General features: G+C 26.8%; 1 pseudogene; it reads left to right on the top strand.

The window, feature by feature from the left end:
• The first annotated feature begins 896 nt into the window (after nt 1-896).
• LOC100790004 (GDSL esterase/lipase CPRD49-like) lies at nt 897-14,687 on the top strand (annotated as a pseudogene).
• The last annotated feature ends 1,172 nt before the right edge of the window (nt 14,688-15,859 follow it).

Genomic DNA, 15,859 nt, shown 5'->3' with positions numbered 1-15,859 from the left:
AAATAGAAGAAAAAAAAGTTTTTATGAAAACAGTAGTCTCCACACCTTAGTACTAGGACCTAATAAGTGGACTCAATTAATTCAGTTTAGATTGTTTGAGGGTTGAGATCAAATTATGTTCAATCCGTTCAAACCCATTTGTGTACATGTCGAGTAACGGGTAAAATTATTAAATTAAAAAATCCAAAATATCACAGTGTTTTTCTTCTAATTTTTAACCATGAATTTAACGGAAACATTTAAGCTGTTCACCCAAAGAAAAAGTACATTTAAGTCACATGATAATTTGTAAAGGTTTTATTAACTACATGGGTCTAATTACAAAAATTGTAAAAAGTCAAGGACCTATGTACATTTTTTTTTAATTTATAAATCTAATTTAAACTTATCATAAAGTTGAAGCATTTAGTGATTTACTAGACCTTTTCTTATATATAGTTTTAGTTTTGAACACGTGGTATAGATATATGCCACGGAATCCCTGGAGAGAGCAATGTATGCTAATAAGTAGGCCAAGTCTTTGACTGTGTTCCGCAGCCCTAGCAAATTTTTTACTTCACGGGGATAATTTGGAAGGTTTTATCCTATGAGACATCTTATCGAGTTGGCATATAATAAATTAAAAATAATCGAAGTTGATTTTTCTAACAATCGATTTATGCCATTCTTTGATTTGTTGGCAACTATTCATTGATGCTTACCACGTTCCTTTGGGAAAATCATTCGTTGAAATTTGCATGCACAGTAAACTGACGTTAATAATAATAAAAAAAAGGATTGTGTTTCTTGCCCTTGTATTGACCGAGAAGAGCATTGTTATTCGTTACCATTCTTTAAGTATGAATTTCAATACAAAAGATAAAATTGGTCATGTGATGATAAGAATTACAGGGCACCAATGGTTAAACATTAAAACCGTACTCATTTCTTACAAAAATAACGTTTCTTTCTCTCTCGTACAACTTTTGAATCAACCCTTTTGTATGAATTAGGAATTAATGAGTATTTGCCAACCAAGAATAATAGGGTCTCACGTTATTTTATTTTATTTTTCTTCCCTCAATTTTTTTTATCACATATTTTTTTTTTATCACATACTGTATATAGGAAGCGTAGGATAAACGAATTCTAGGACATTAAACTGAGTCAATTAATTTACCCATGAAATCTTGTTGTATGATAAGTACTTGACGTGTTCAGGAATCGATTAAACCCTTAATTTTTTTAATTCCTTTTACTCATATACGTGCAGTTCTTTTTTTTTTTTTTCAAAGAAGAAACTATTGTACTAACTCCCTTTTCAAAATTGTATGATAATTCTTGTCGTACCAAAAATATTATGAACACGTTAAGTGTATTTTTAAAAACTGAGTTGGCGCTCATTGACAAATGACAACTTTGTTACTTTTGAATTATTGTAAACATTGACGTGGAAGTTTAAACAAACTACAAATAAATTAAGGTTGCGGTTTTGGATAAGAAAACTTTGACTTAGAAAAAGGAAAACGTGTGTTTATATATTTGCATGCAACCCCATCGTATTGGTGTGTGTTGTTGTGTTGTGTTAGAGAGAGAGTGCAAAAGATGTTAGGAACATTGAGGCCACAATTTGTGCTGTTTGGGTCTTCCATTGTTCAATACAGCTATTATGAAGGTTGGGGTGCTACTCTTTCTCACTTGTATGCTCGTAAGGTAATTTTTTTTCTTCATCTTGAAACATTGATGTGTTCTGCTGATTTGGTTTGTTTGGGTGAAAGAGGATGATCGATATTGATTTTGACTAATTTTATTCATACATTACAATATCTTACATCAATCTTTATTCATTCCTTTAATCAGAGATAGGAACTCATTTTTTCTGTTTAATTTTTCCTTTGGCAATGAAGTTGTGAATAACATAGCTCTATACTCTATTGTTTTGAGTTTTAATATAAGAATGTGATATATTTTACTGAAAAAGAAATATAGTAACAAAACATATTAGTTATTCCCTTAAAAAAATATATTAGTTATTGAGCTTAATTATTTTGTTAATATTATTTGCATCAATAATATATATATATATATATATATATATATATATATATATATTATTAATATAAATATTGTAAGACTACATACACTAAAAATATGATATATCCTAATGATATAAACTAATTCTTTATAACACAAAAATTACTTTTTAAAACAAGTTATTCACTTTAAAGGATATGAATCCTTATTTATATTTAAAGTGTAAAATAATTTTATATTTTTTATTTAATTATAAATAATTATATATAATAAATTTGTTGATTTTTACATTATCAATATATAATTATTAAACTCAGTGATATATATTATTGGTAACTGGTATCGTTGGTGTAAATTCACCAACATCTACATTCATGCATTAACTTCTATTGGACAAAAATTATAGCAATTGAAGAAGCTTAATGATTAATATCTTTTTTAATTAGTATATGAATTTTTATTTATAGTGTTTATTATGACAGACATACATTCACTTATAAATAATGAAAAGAACGTAGTTGTTAATGTATTACGAAAAATTACAAAATGTTAAAATAAATTGAAATGCTTTTGTGGTCAAAATAGAAAGTGACTACACATATTTGCTTATGGTTTCAGTTTATAAATTAATATTTTAAATTGGACTTTTGTCCTGGTTTTCTTATCGTGTCAATATTGATGTCATGCGTCATATAGTAGTATGTCTTATTATTAAAGAAATGGATTATATTCATGTGGGTAACTCATATAGGAGGTAATCATATTTAAATGTATATATTTATTAGTTTTTGCTAACTGGATATAAAACTGGTCCACCTTCCCTTCTCAATTTATTTTTTATGAATTGAATCTTTTATTTATTTTAATTTTAGTATGTTGAATTTTAGTTTTAAATATAAAAAGTTATAAGCTAGGAGCCTCTATGCTTTCTTTTCATTAAAGAATTGGACCCTACCATCGGATTTATGTACATGTGGTTTCGATTTTTATACCAAAAAATTTCTTTTAACAAAAAAATATTATTAGAATTCAAAATTAAACTTCTAAACTATAAGAATAAAGTATGATTTAGTTGACAATTATTTGCTAATTGAAGCTTGTTCTTAGCATGTGGCTTTGAGTAGGCTAACTCAACTCTATATAATGGTGTAAGATGAATGTTGTTCTTTATTTATATATTTTATCTTGATTTTATATCTAAGCATTAGATTTTTTTGAATACATCATCTCTAGATAAACTTTGATACTATTTTAAAATGTGGATTTATATGTAACTCATTGTTATAAACTTGACTTATAAGGTGAATATTGTTTTTCATTTATGTATTTTTTCTTGACATTATCTTTAATCGATGTGAGACTTAGACTTTTTCTAATACACTCCTTCATGTGCAATATTTTTGGGCTTGATGCATGAATAATATGATGATGACCGGTTAATGAATCTAGCATAGGTATGAAACTAGTATAGGTTCTAATACCATATTAAAATTTATATTTGAGTCTAAATCAATCTTACAAAACTGACTTGCAAGATGAGGAATGTCCCTTGACTATTATGCACTCTATCTTACACTATTTTTAACAGATGCGATAAGAGTTTTTCTCATATGCTAAAGATAGAATATATAAGTAAGGGATAATACTTACTTTACAATCTGTTTTTTCTTGTTACTATCAGATTTTATCCTAAATTCATTAACGGATTATCTATCATATTATTCATACAACAAGTCCAAAGTACAAGTCCAAAGTACAGAGCAAGAGGTGGTGTATGAAAAAAACTTAAGTCCCATGTCAGTTAGAAATATGATCAAATTAGTGTATATTAGACAACAACTTTCATCCTTATAAGTTGATTTTAAAGGTGTGTGAGTTAAGCCCATAACCCACATTTTTAGGTTTTTATCTTTATAAATTCTTAAATTTAATCTCTTATTTCATTAAAATACACACACTTTTAGTTATTGTAGTTATATTTATTCTAGTATGTAATATTTAATCTCTAATTTCATTAAAGTACACGCTTTTAGTTCTTGTTATTATTATATTTATCTATTAAGTAATGACAATCAAAAGATTGACTTGTGAGACACACACATTGTTGAATGGGTTCCCCCTTTTGTTAAATTAAGAAATAAGCATATCCTTTGCAATGAGTTTGCATTGTGTTTGCGTGCACTCTTGTTCCTGTAGATGAAACACAAACAGGTATTTTGTCCCTTAAAAGTAAAATTAACAAAATGCAAATGAAGCAAAAAATTTAAATTTATTTTATCGGCCTAAAAATATGCAACTTAATTAAGCCTGCTCGCAAGTGAAAATAATTAAAGTGGAAGAAGAAACTAAATCTTTAAGGAATATTCTTATTTGCAGTCTGCAAGACCACCATATTACGATATTTTTGCGGAAGTGGTGGTCTTACGACACTCTCCATCACGCATAACATCTAATTGTTTTAAGAGAAATACAAATAAAGTATTGTTCTGTCGACGACCTCAACGTTTATGCTCAAACTAATAAATAGAATTTTATTAATATTGTATTATATTGATGACAATTGACAAAGTATATTAAATTTAAAGAAATTTGATTTAATAGAGGATAATTTTACTTATATTTGAATTGGTTTTCATGCACGGTAAAGAAATTATCTTAAATATAATTTTTAATTAAAGTAGTTCTTATTATAAAAGTAAAAAACATTGTGATACATGATAATCCAAGATTAAGTAACAGTATAAAAATATTATTATACAAATAATCTACACTTATAAATTCCTTTTGGGGATTTATAATGCATTGGTTAATGACTAATTTATCCATCCTAAAACATGACATAGGCGGACATAGTTTTGCGAGGATACGCTGCTTGGAATTCAAGGCGCGTTTTGCAGGTTTTGGACATAAATTGTATTAATTAGACTTTAAAATCCTTAAACATAAATTGTTTTAGAAAAAAAAAACTAAAACATCAAAAGATATGAGAAGGATATATGTTTTTTTTTTTTTGGGCAGAAAGGAGGTAGAATATGTTAGGAAGATTATATATTGAACATACTATTAAATGAACTTAATTATCACAACTTGCAAGCTCATAGAACAAACCACAACTTGCAATGTTTTTTGTTTTATTTATTTACATTTAGCTCTGTAATTACTATGATTCTTGTTGAGACTGATAAACAAGGAATTGCATGCCCTTTTGAACTGTATTTTCATCTTTAACCCGGGATGCCAAGGAGCAACCGTCATTGGTGATTGTGTACTTTGGTGGTAATGATTCTACTCTTCCAAATCCAAATGGCCTTACAGGAATACAAGGAAAACATGAGAGGATTGCTATCCATATGAAGGTAATTAATTAACATTCATACTAGATCAGAGTAACTTTATTCTGTGTCATGACCTTTACTAGCACTATTTATCATGTGGAAGAAATCCTTCATTCAAGAAATTCTTGAGCACCGTGTGCACAAAACTTTATCTTATGTTGATGGTTGCTAAGTTTGATACAAATCCTAATGATTGGCAGTGCCTTTCTGAGAAGACTCGCACAATATTTCTCACCACTCCTCCCATCAATTGTTGGGAATAAATTTATATACCCAGTATCTAAGTTATCATGTAATTAATTCTAATTTTAATAATAAAGTATTATTTTATTTTCACTATTTAATTAAAAGGTCCATTTGATAATATCATTGGTTAAAATTAAAGATTTGTTATTATAATAGAGATTATAATAATGAGAAATAAGTTTGTTCTAATTTTAATCTAAACTGTTCTTGATCATATGATTATTGTAAATAAGATACCAATAATTCGGATAGATTAATATATATGTGATAATATTTATTGGATAAATATTAATAGATCTCATTTATTAATTTGCATATATAGATGAGTCACATGTTGATATGATTATTGAATTGACTCAATTGAAATTTTTAATGGTTAAAATTTACCATAAAATGTCAGTAGAAAATTCTCAAGAAGAGGTATAATAGCTTTCTTTGACCTGAGATTATCATAGTAATTGACAGGTTATTTGTTGTATTTTGATTCTGGACACCTAATGTTTTAGAGCACTTGTTGAATGAATATTGGATATGATTAAATAGTTGTAGAATTAATGATTAATCAAGAAGGAATCCATCAACTCTTGGTAATGAGTTTGAGCTCTATGAATAAAATTATATCTTGGTCAGGAAAATTAAATGAAAAAAGAAACGAGTTTCTTAAGTCATTATGAGTTAACTTAAAAGGGTTTAACAGTAATACCATACTCTAGAGTTAACTTAGAGCTATAAAGATGAAAGAACTTATTACACTACTCTTCTAATGGTTCTTGAAAGTAAAATGTTACTTCATGCTATTCGAACGTTAAGGAGTGTTGCTAAACGCCTACCTTGATTAGTATATTAATTTGATTAATATATTACCGGCTTAGAATTAAACCTACGAGGTTACACACAAACCAGTGTTATAATCTCTGTTAAAGAAATTATTTTAATATTTGATGATTAATTAAATTAGAGAATTTAATATGATCAAATGATTAATTGATTTTAAAAAGGTGAAATATTATTATATTTTTGCTAGTACTGAAAATATAAATAATATGAAAGATTTGGTGAAAGAAGAGAAACAAACATGTATGATTTGTATTTGGAATTTGGATTGAAAAGGCGGCTAGATACAAGTTTGATTTGATCAATTATTATTTCAATTTTAATTGTTAAATGGTTAGCAATAAAAGGTAACAAGAAATAATATAGCTTAAAAAAGATAATATCAATAATGATTTTGATTTTATCAAAAATTTGGTATCCTTAACGTGCTATAAATAGGCCACATGTTGAGATGATTCCAATATCACTTATGTATTCTTATTTTTCCACTTGTCAAAGTTGTTGACGAATAGAGGTTAGTCTCGGTGTGTGGATACACGTAGAGTCTTCACACTATTAAAGAATTTTTTTACTTCAAGAACTCATCAACAGGTACATTTTCTAATATGTCATCTGTTTATAATATAATTTAAATACAAAATAGATCATTTTATTTTGTAAAGTGTGTTTTTTAACACCTTTTTTCCTCCATCAATGAGACACAATTCCGTGACAATAGCTAATGACTGTAGTTGGTCATTATAATTTCACATAAAGGTAGATAGATACATTATAGTATTAATTTTCATGCAACAGTAGTATAAATATTTTTACATTATGAATTAATAAAAAATCATTTTAAATATAACTTTTAAAATAATCTATAATCTATAGTATATAAAAACCATCCAACCACCACCATGTATTACCATTCTATGTTGTATAGGTCCATTGTCTTTTTTTACTTTTTTCTCCTTTACCCTCTCTTTCTCATTTTCTGTTTTTGCCCGTGCATAGCAGAAGTTGCTACTTATTATTATAAAAGTTAATAAATCACTATTAGAAAATATGCTTTCTACATCGGTTATTTATGACTTTCAACATCGGTTTTTGAACCGATGTTGAAAGTACCAACGTTGATAGTATTATCGTTAACATCGATTTTTTAAAAACCGATGTTAACGTAAAATTACCAACATCGGTTATATAAATAACCGATGTTGCTAATATGAATTACACCCAAAAAATGTATATTAATGTTGAAAGTTAACATCGGTTTTTACAAAAAAATCGATGTTAACGAATGTGTTAATGTTGACATAACATCGGTTTTCTGTAAAAACTGATGTTAACGAATTTGTTAATGTTGACAGTTAACATCGGTTGTTTGTAAAAAACCGATGTTAAAGAATGTGTTACTGTTGACAGTTAACATCGGTTTTTTAAAAAATCGATGTTAACTAAAAAATCGATGTTAACGAATTTGTTAATGTTGACAGTTAACATCGATTTTTTCAAAAAACCGATGTTAACGAATGTGCTACTATTTGTAGTTAACATCGGTTTTTTCAAAAAACCGATGTTAACCCACATTAAAAAATCGATGTTAACGAATGTGTTACTATTGATAGTTAACATCGGTTTTTTATAAAAACCATGTTAACATCGATTTTTATAAAAAACCGATGTTAACGAATGTGTTATTATTGACAGTTAACAAAAAATCGATGTTAACGAATGTGTTGCAATTGACAGTTAACATCAGTTTTTTTTTATAAAAAAACCGATGTAAACCCTCGTTAACATCGGTATAAAAAACCGATGTTGTTTTCATAAATTTTTTTTAAAATAATCTCTCTGTTTTTACAAAAAAACCAAAATTTAACTTGTAAATTTAAAATCAGACCACACAGCACACAACATATATCATTTGCATTCTGTTTTTAAATAGATTTTAGCAAAAAACTAACTATTAACAAAGGTTATTGAATGTTAAGATGATACAACAATTGTAAAAAATGTAATGCAAAGTATGTAAACTAATTAATTAACCTAAAGTTACATAGTTGTCTAACATCCTATGTTTGATTTCTAACTTTTAGATAATACTGTGCCCACTGTATGCGAAGTGCCTTGAATCTCTCTGCTTCCAATGGTCTAACTTCATTAAAATACTGCATGATCAAATAAAAAAATAAATTAATAATGCAATAACAATTATAAAAAAACCAACTTTGTTTGAAATAAACAATTACCGTCTCCCAATTATTCCTGAAAGATCCTAAGATTATCGTGGACATCCAGTGCATCACGTAGTAGCCACATTCAATGATTCCTTTTTGTCTATTACACTAAATACATAATGAAATTTGGATATTAATTAAACGTTAACTACAATTAGTGTACACACACATAAAATATATATAAGTAGAACTTTTATTTAAATCACGTACCTTAACAATAATCCACCTAGCAGCAGCCTTTGATTTCGGTTGTGGAGTATTATCAAGTCCTTTCAAAGCACTAGTGTTGAATATGAGGAACATTAAAATATTGATGTTGTTGAGTTATGCCAATGAAAATGTATTGAAAACAATACTGACCTGTTAATTATTTCCTTAAGGTAATTGTCTGACCTGTTATGTAAAGAATACTAAAAACATTTAATTGATATAATGTCATGTGTCTGAATGAAAGCCAACTGTCAGTGGCGGTGGAATTTGTGCTGGAGTGAAGCACACGTGATGTTAGTGACATTTTCATCTGCCACTTCCACTTTCTAGTTTATATATCCTTCTATAATAATGATTTACATTTACAAGTTATGCACTATTATTTTATTGGCCCCTTGTAAACTTGGAGTATATATCCTTCTTTTTATTTCTATTTCTTCACTATTATTTTACTGGCCCCTTGTAAACTTTTTTATTAATGGCGCAACCAACAAGTGGCCTAAGGTCATCACCATTAGTCATCAGTTATCAGCTGAATGTTCCAATTTAAATAAGGCTAAACTAAAATACCTCATGAGATAGTGGAAGGATATAGATTTCATAAATCATGACATAAAATAAATATCAGGCACACCTGGTTCTTCTCGAGCCCTGAGGTCCTGAAACCACATAAACACCTACCACGGCTGCAATCCCAGCTTATTAGCCAATTGGTCTTCCCAAGAAGTAAAAAAACAATTAATATTGTTTCTTGGTAAAGGGGAAAAATTTGTTTTGAGTAAAGCAAGTTACAGATGGCAATGCAAACTATACAAGCTTAGGTTCAACAAGTGAAATTGTTCAAGAGAGCTATATATATAGATAAAACTAAGAAACATTATCACACCAGGCACACCCTCTGTTGAAAATTGGTTTTCTTGCTCTAAAAGAGAAACAATGTATGAATAAATAAATTCCATGCAAAGATGATGAAATAAAGAACTATAACAATCAAAATTACCTAAACTCCGTTTGACGATTCCTTCTGAAGTAGATCCCTCAGTTTCCTCAATGCTTTCAAATTTACGTCTTTTAATTCTGCTTACATTCATAAATTATAGTATATAACACAGAGAAATTTGACCAAAAACAAGAAGTAAAAAAAAAAAACAAACTCATAGCATTATCTCTCAGAATAGAATGACAACTGCAACATAAATGCACCAAAACCATGAACCCTAAAATACCAGTCTCCCTCTCTTGGGGTTTATGCAAATTGGTTCACAATTCCACAGACCACCAGCAAAAAATAGTTTTCATGCAATGTTGAAGATTTTCAAAGCAAAACAAGGTCACAAACAAAGCACACTTTATTGTCAGTTTTTAGAAAGGCATAACTATTAGTAATATACACTCAATAACATAGTTCACGGAGGGAAAGAAGAATGAAGTATAGATCTCAATAACAAGAAAATTTTATAATCTCTCACTTTGATTTGAACCCGAAAGGCAATAGTTGTGAGTTAGAAACTTTCGTTGGCATAAACCCTAGCCCATGGAGAAGAGTTAATCTGCTGGAAGTATGTGATGGAAGGAAGAGAAAGAGGCATTATAGTACCTGGAGCGAGCGAGGGAGAGTGAGTGAGCGGCGGCGAGGGAGAGTGAGTGAGTGAGAGGAAGGAGCAGGTTTTTAAATTTTTGCACATAGCATTACGATGATATTTTTGGTTCAAGTTAACGTTTTTTCGTTTTTGGTATTCATAAGTTTAGTTTTCGTAAGTCAGTAATTTTTCAGTTTTGATTTTTGTAAATTTTTTTTTTGCTTATTATAAATTATTATAAGTTATAAGTTTGTACGTTTTTTAATTATAATCTTTTTAAGATTTTTATTTTATTTTATAGTTTCCATAAGTTCTTATTTTTAAAAATTAAAATTAAAAAACATAAACTTATAAGCATTAAAAATAAATAAAATATCTTATAATAATAAAAATTAGAAAAGTACAAACTTAAAAAAATGAAGTTGAAATTTTTTTTATATAAATTAAATTAAAAGAAAATACAATTTAAATGAAATAAAAATATATTTAAACCTAATTTTAATCGAAATGCTGGGAATCCTAGCGGTGAAACTATTGTCCAGTGTCTAAAATAACTCCTATTCCTTTAGAGTAGATGGGATCAAAAGAATATAGAACCTGACAAGTTTTTTTGGTTTCCAGTCGAATAGAAAAATGAAATATGCATGGAGTGGAGGTAATTGTGTCATTGTGAATGGTCCAATAATAAAAAGTTGGAGTGCCCAAGAAAAATTCATGATGAGAATAAAAATTATATATGAAAAGGAAAGACATAAAAAACAAAGACTAATGTGGGTGAGCTGTTGTGGTGCATTAGATGCCTTTATCTGATGATTTTTTATAAAGTAAATTTTTTAAAAATTGTTTTAGAAATATATTTGCGTATTTTTTTAATTAATATAAAATAATTTAATATAATTATTTATTTATTTTTGCTTTCTTTTACGTTCATTCAAACAAGTAATATTAATATTTCCACTTATTTTTTTTTTCTATTTGCCTAAACAACACTTTTTTCGACTATATTTATCTTTAATTTTTATTTGTTTTCTTTCATTCCTTTTAATTTTTTTCTCTTTATTAATCTAAACAATTGGTAAACCACATTTGCACAGTAAAATCTATGTTGTAAAAATTAAATTAGAATGTTCTTAATTTTCCCTTTCTTAAAAAAAATTGTCCTCACCAAAGTCATGAAACCCCTTGCAACCTCATTTTTTTTGTTTAATTCCAATTTGAAGTCGTGAGTTTATCCATGATTTATTTATTTCTTTTTCACATTTTTCTTACCTTTTATTAGTAAATAAATATTTTATCCTTAATATTAAAATAATCATATTAAATAAATTAAATCAATTTTTATTTTAATAATACTTATTTCAAAAAAGAAAGAAATCCCTACATATTCTACGACCTCTATTTCAAAAATATTAAAAAAAAGGAAAACTAAAAAGTCATAGGCCCAACGACTTTTAAAAAAATCAGACTCTTGTGATTTTGTCGTCTATCAAATTCTATTGTGTTGTTTCTTTGTATTTTTCTATTGAAATATTGTTGTGTCATATTTTTTTATTTTTTGATGAATGATTCTTTGTAAGTGAATATATGGATTAAAATATATTTTTTTAATGATGTTACAATGCTTCATAGTGGCTTTAGAAACATGTTTGATGATAACCAAAATAATTTTTATCATCTCAATCAATTAGATGAAATATTCTAGATTAATCAAATAAAATGGTTGAAGATAAAATGCTTAAAGATCCTACATATGAACTTGATTACCTGACTTTTCAAATAAAATGATTTCATATGTTCTTCCCTCTCAATCAAGAAATTATTAAGTGATTCGGACTATCATATTATCTATGATCCTAATCAATAATCATGTGACATATAGATAATTTAATATTTTAAATTAATTAAAATCCCTTAGATCAATGAATAATACAATAATTATTATTCACTTATTATGATTATTGGTCGGAATCATGGATGACGTGATGGTCTTAAACTACTTAACAATGTTTTTTTTCATCTACGAGATCCAAATCCAAAATCTTACTTTAACCCACTACTATTTGGACCAACAATTTATCGATATACAACTTAATATTTGATTTATTTTTCTATAATCAAAGTTTTCAAATAAAAATTAAAAAAAAATCAGGAATACATGGATACTTATGTTTTTCAATAATCAGGCATAGTGCATTTTAATTATTAACAATTATTTTTTATATAATAAATTGTAAATTTTTTCTATTTTAAATAATCATCATAATTAAAGTTTTTGACTCTATAAAGCTCAATATAATTTTAAAAATTTGGATCTTTTTGAGCAAATCATTATAATGTTGATTAATTTTTATGGGATATAATCACATTTTTTAAAATATGTATCTTTTTAACGGCATGTATTTAGTATTATGCAAGAATCATATCTTAAATTAATTTTTAGAATTTTTTTATAAATAACAATGATTTTATATTTATTCTGAAATATGTCCATTGAAATAAATTATTTTATCGGTCAAAGAGATATGACTAAACAATTATTTTTTTTGTCTTTTCTTGGTTGAATAGTTATTATATATTTTTATGTTTAATTTTTACGAATAAAAAAAATTAATCAATCCGACCCTACACTTACTTGGGTAGTAGTCACACACTACATTTGGACATTTGTGATAGACCGATCTTTGACAAAAAAAAGTTACGCAAGATTTTAATTTCTATAAAGAAACCATATAATTTTTTTATATCATTCATTAGTTAAAATTTATTATTACTACAATTTTTAGGATAACTAACATGAGAAAAAAAATTGTACATAATAATTTATTATTAAATATTAGTGTAAAAAATTAAATTATTAACATACACTATTTACTCTTTTTTTTAGTAGCATCCACTATTTACTCTTAACACAATGCATTTGGTAATAACCAAAATATTAAATTTCACCTCCATTTGTATGTTGGTCATTTAAGCAGTGAAGAAAAAACTTTGCTTAGTCAAATGACAAAAAATATGGCAAAGTCTGGTCAAATTTTGTTGATTAAATAATAATAAAATTAAAATTACAAAATTCATTTTAAAAATTTAGTTTAATTTTTAAATGTTTACCTTTTGAATTTATAATTGTTTCTTAATTATTATATTTTTTTAATTAAAATATAATTAATAACGCAATATATGATTTTTTTTAAAATATATAAATAATTAAAAAAATTTATATTAACATCGGTTTTTCAAAAACCGATGTTAACATCATTAGTTAACATCGATTTTTGAAAAATCGATGTTAACGTGTATGCATTAACATCGGTTTTTTAAAAAACCGATGTTAACATATCATACGTTAACATCGGTTTTCCAAAAAACCGATGTTAACGTGTATGCATTAACATCGGTTTTTTGGAAAACCGATGTTAAGAAGGATACTTTATTTACAAATATGTCACCACGTTTAACTTAACATCGGTTTTGTATAAAATCGATGTTAATAAACCGATGTTAAAACTGCTTTTTGTAGTAGTGAATTTATTATACATATATGATAATTTGTGATTAAGTGAAAGCTTAACACTGCATTTTAATTAAATTCATAGAATATAGCATGGTTGATATCTAAGAATTTACATCTTCAGCATAAAACCTGTAAGACCTGAAATCTATTATGCTGGCATATAAGTTTAGAAGATGACCGGTTGCTTTTCTAATTAAAACCTTAACCTTTGACATTCTTACCCTAATTTACTTTGGAATTATAATATGATTTTAAAACCTCTGAGGAATAAATTATTGAAATGAAACCAGTGATCCACAGGGGCTGCTGCTAAGAACAAATGAAGCTTGTAGAATATATGCATAAGCATGTTTAGAGGTGTGCCGTGAGATGAATGTCACGACCATTGATCTATGGTCTGTTATTCAGAAAAAAGATAACTGGAGAGATGTTTGCTTCAAGTAAGTATATATGCTCTCATGTGTTCCTCAACTGAAAAGGGTTCAAATTTGCATATTCCATTCATTTTGATTAGGTGCTTAATTTGTTTTTATTTCTTAGTGATGGAATTCATCTTTCAACTGAGGGAAGCAAGATAGTAACAAAAGAGATATTGAAGGTGCTTAAAGAAGCAGAGTGGAAACCTAATTTATATTGGAGGTCAATGCCAAGTGACTTTGGGGAAGATTCACCATATGATCCAGTTGGACCTGATGGAAAGACAACTATTAATCTTTCCAACTTTGCTTTCCCATAGAATGAGCTATGGGATTAGACTTGTATTTGTTGAAAACTATAAATAGACATTCCACAATTCATTGTATCCTTAGGCATCAGTCACAAAATAGGCTTTAATTAATTTTGTACTTTGTGCCTGATGAAATACGATATTCTTTGTTGTTATACGTTCAATAATAAATGGGTGATGATTTGACCCTGACTTTTCACCATGTGATGAATTTGTAATTAACTCTATATGAGACATGTAGGTTTCATTTCATCTCGTGATTTTATGTTTTCGACGGAGTTCATTTTAAATAAAGTTGTGCAAGAAAAATTGTATGAGATGAAAATAAAGAAGTATAATGATTGAAACTTATTTTATGTGATAAAATCAATGAGTCATCATATTTAGATACTTAGATACTTAAATAATACAAACACTATTAAACTCTTGATTTCTCTTTATCTCTTTCTTATATTATTATCTTTTTTTTTGTCAATATTGATATAAAGTATTTATTAATTTTGGTGATGACTAATCTTTGTGAAAGAATTTGAGTGACCAATCTTTATTGGATCTTCTCTCTTAATTATATTTTTTCATCTATAAGACTCAAATACAAAATCTTACTTAAGAAAATCAAACTCATGATCACTTGAACCAATAATTTATTGATTATTGCCAATCATATTAATTACTTATCTTTTTTTCTCTTTCTCCTAGGTATACTTATTATAGATACCTCTTGAGTGTCCAAGACGGTTGGGGTGCATTTGGTACGTACTAAATGAACATATTTAGGTTATTTTTAGGTGTGTAATTTAATTAAGTAATGCATTTATTATTTTATATAAATAAAATGATTACACTTAATTTATTTATAATTTTAATGCATTATTAACAATTTTTTTTATTTCTTTTAATATTGTTCTTACTTTTTAATTTTATAGCTTATTATAAATATTGTACCTTTTAAAATATATATATATATATATATATATATATATATATATATATATATATATATATATAATTTACTTAGAAGCTTATAATTTAATTTTAATATATTACTTTAGATATATTACTAGTATTTTAGCATGTGATTGGTACATAATAAATGTTCATTTAATATAATTAAAATTTATAATCTATAATAAATACATATTTCTCAATACTTATGATAAATAATTTATGTTGTCATATAT

The sequence above is a fragment of the Glycine max genome, chromosome 18 (genome assembly GCF_000004515.6).
Source record: "Glycine max cultivar Williams 82 chromosome 18, Glycine_max_v4.0, whole genome shotgun sequence".
Classification (NCBI taxonomy): Eukaryota; Viridiplantae; Streptophyta; class Magnoliopsida; order Fabales; family Fabaceae; genus Glycine; species Glycine max.
Note: the sequence above shows the minus strand (reverse complement) of the source record. Positions and strands in the feature narration are given on the sequence as shown.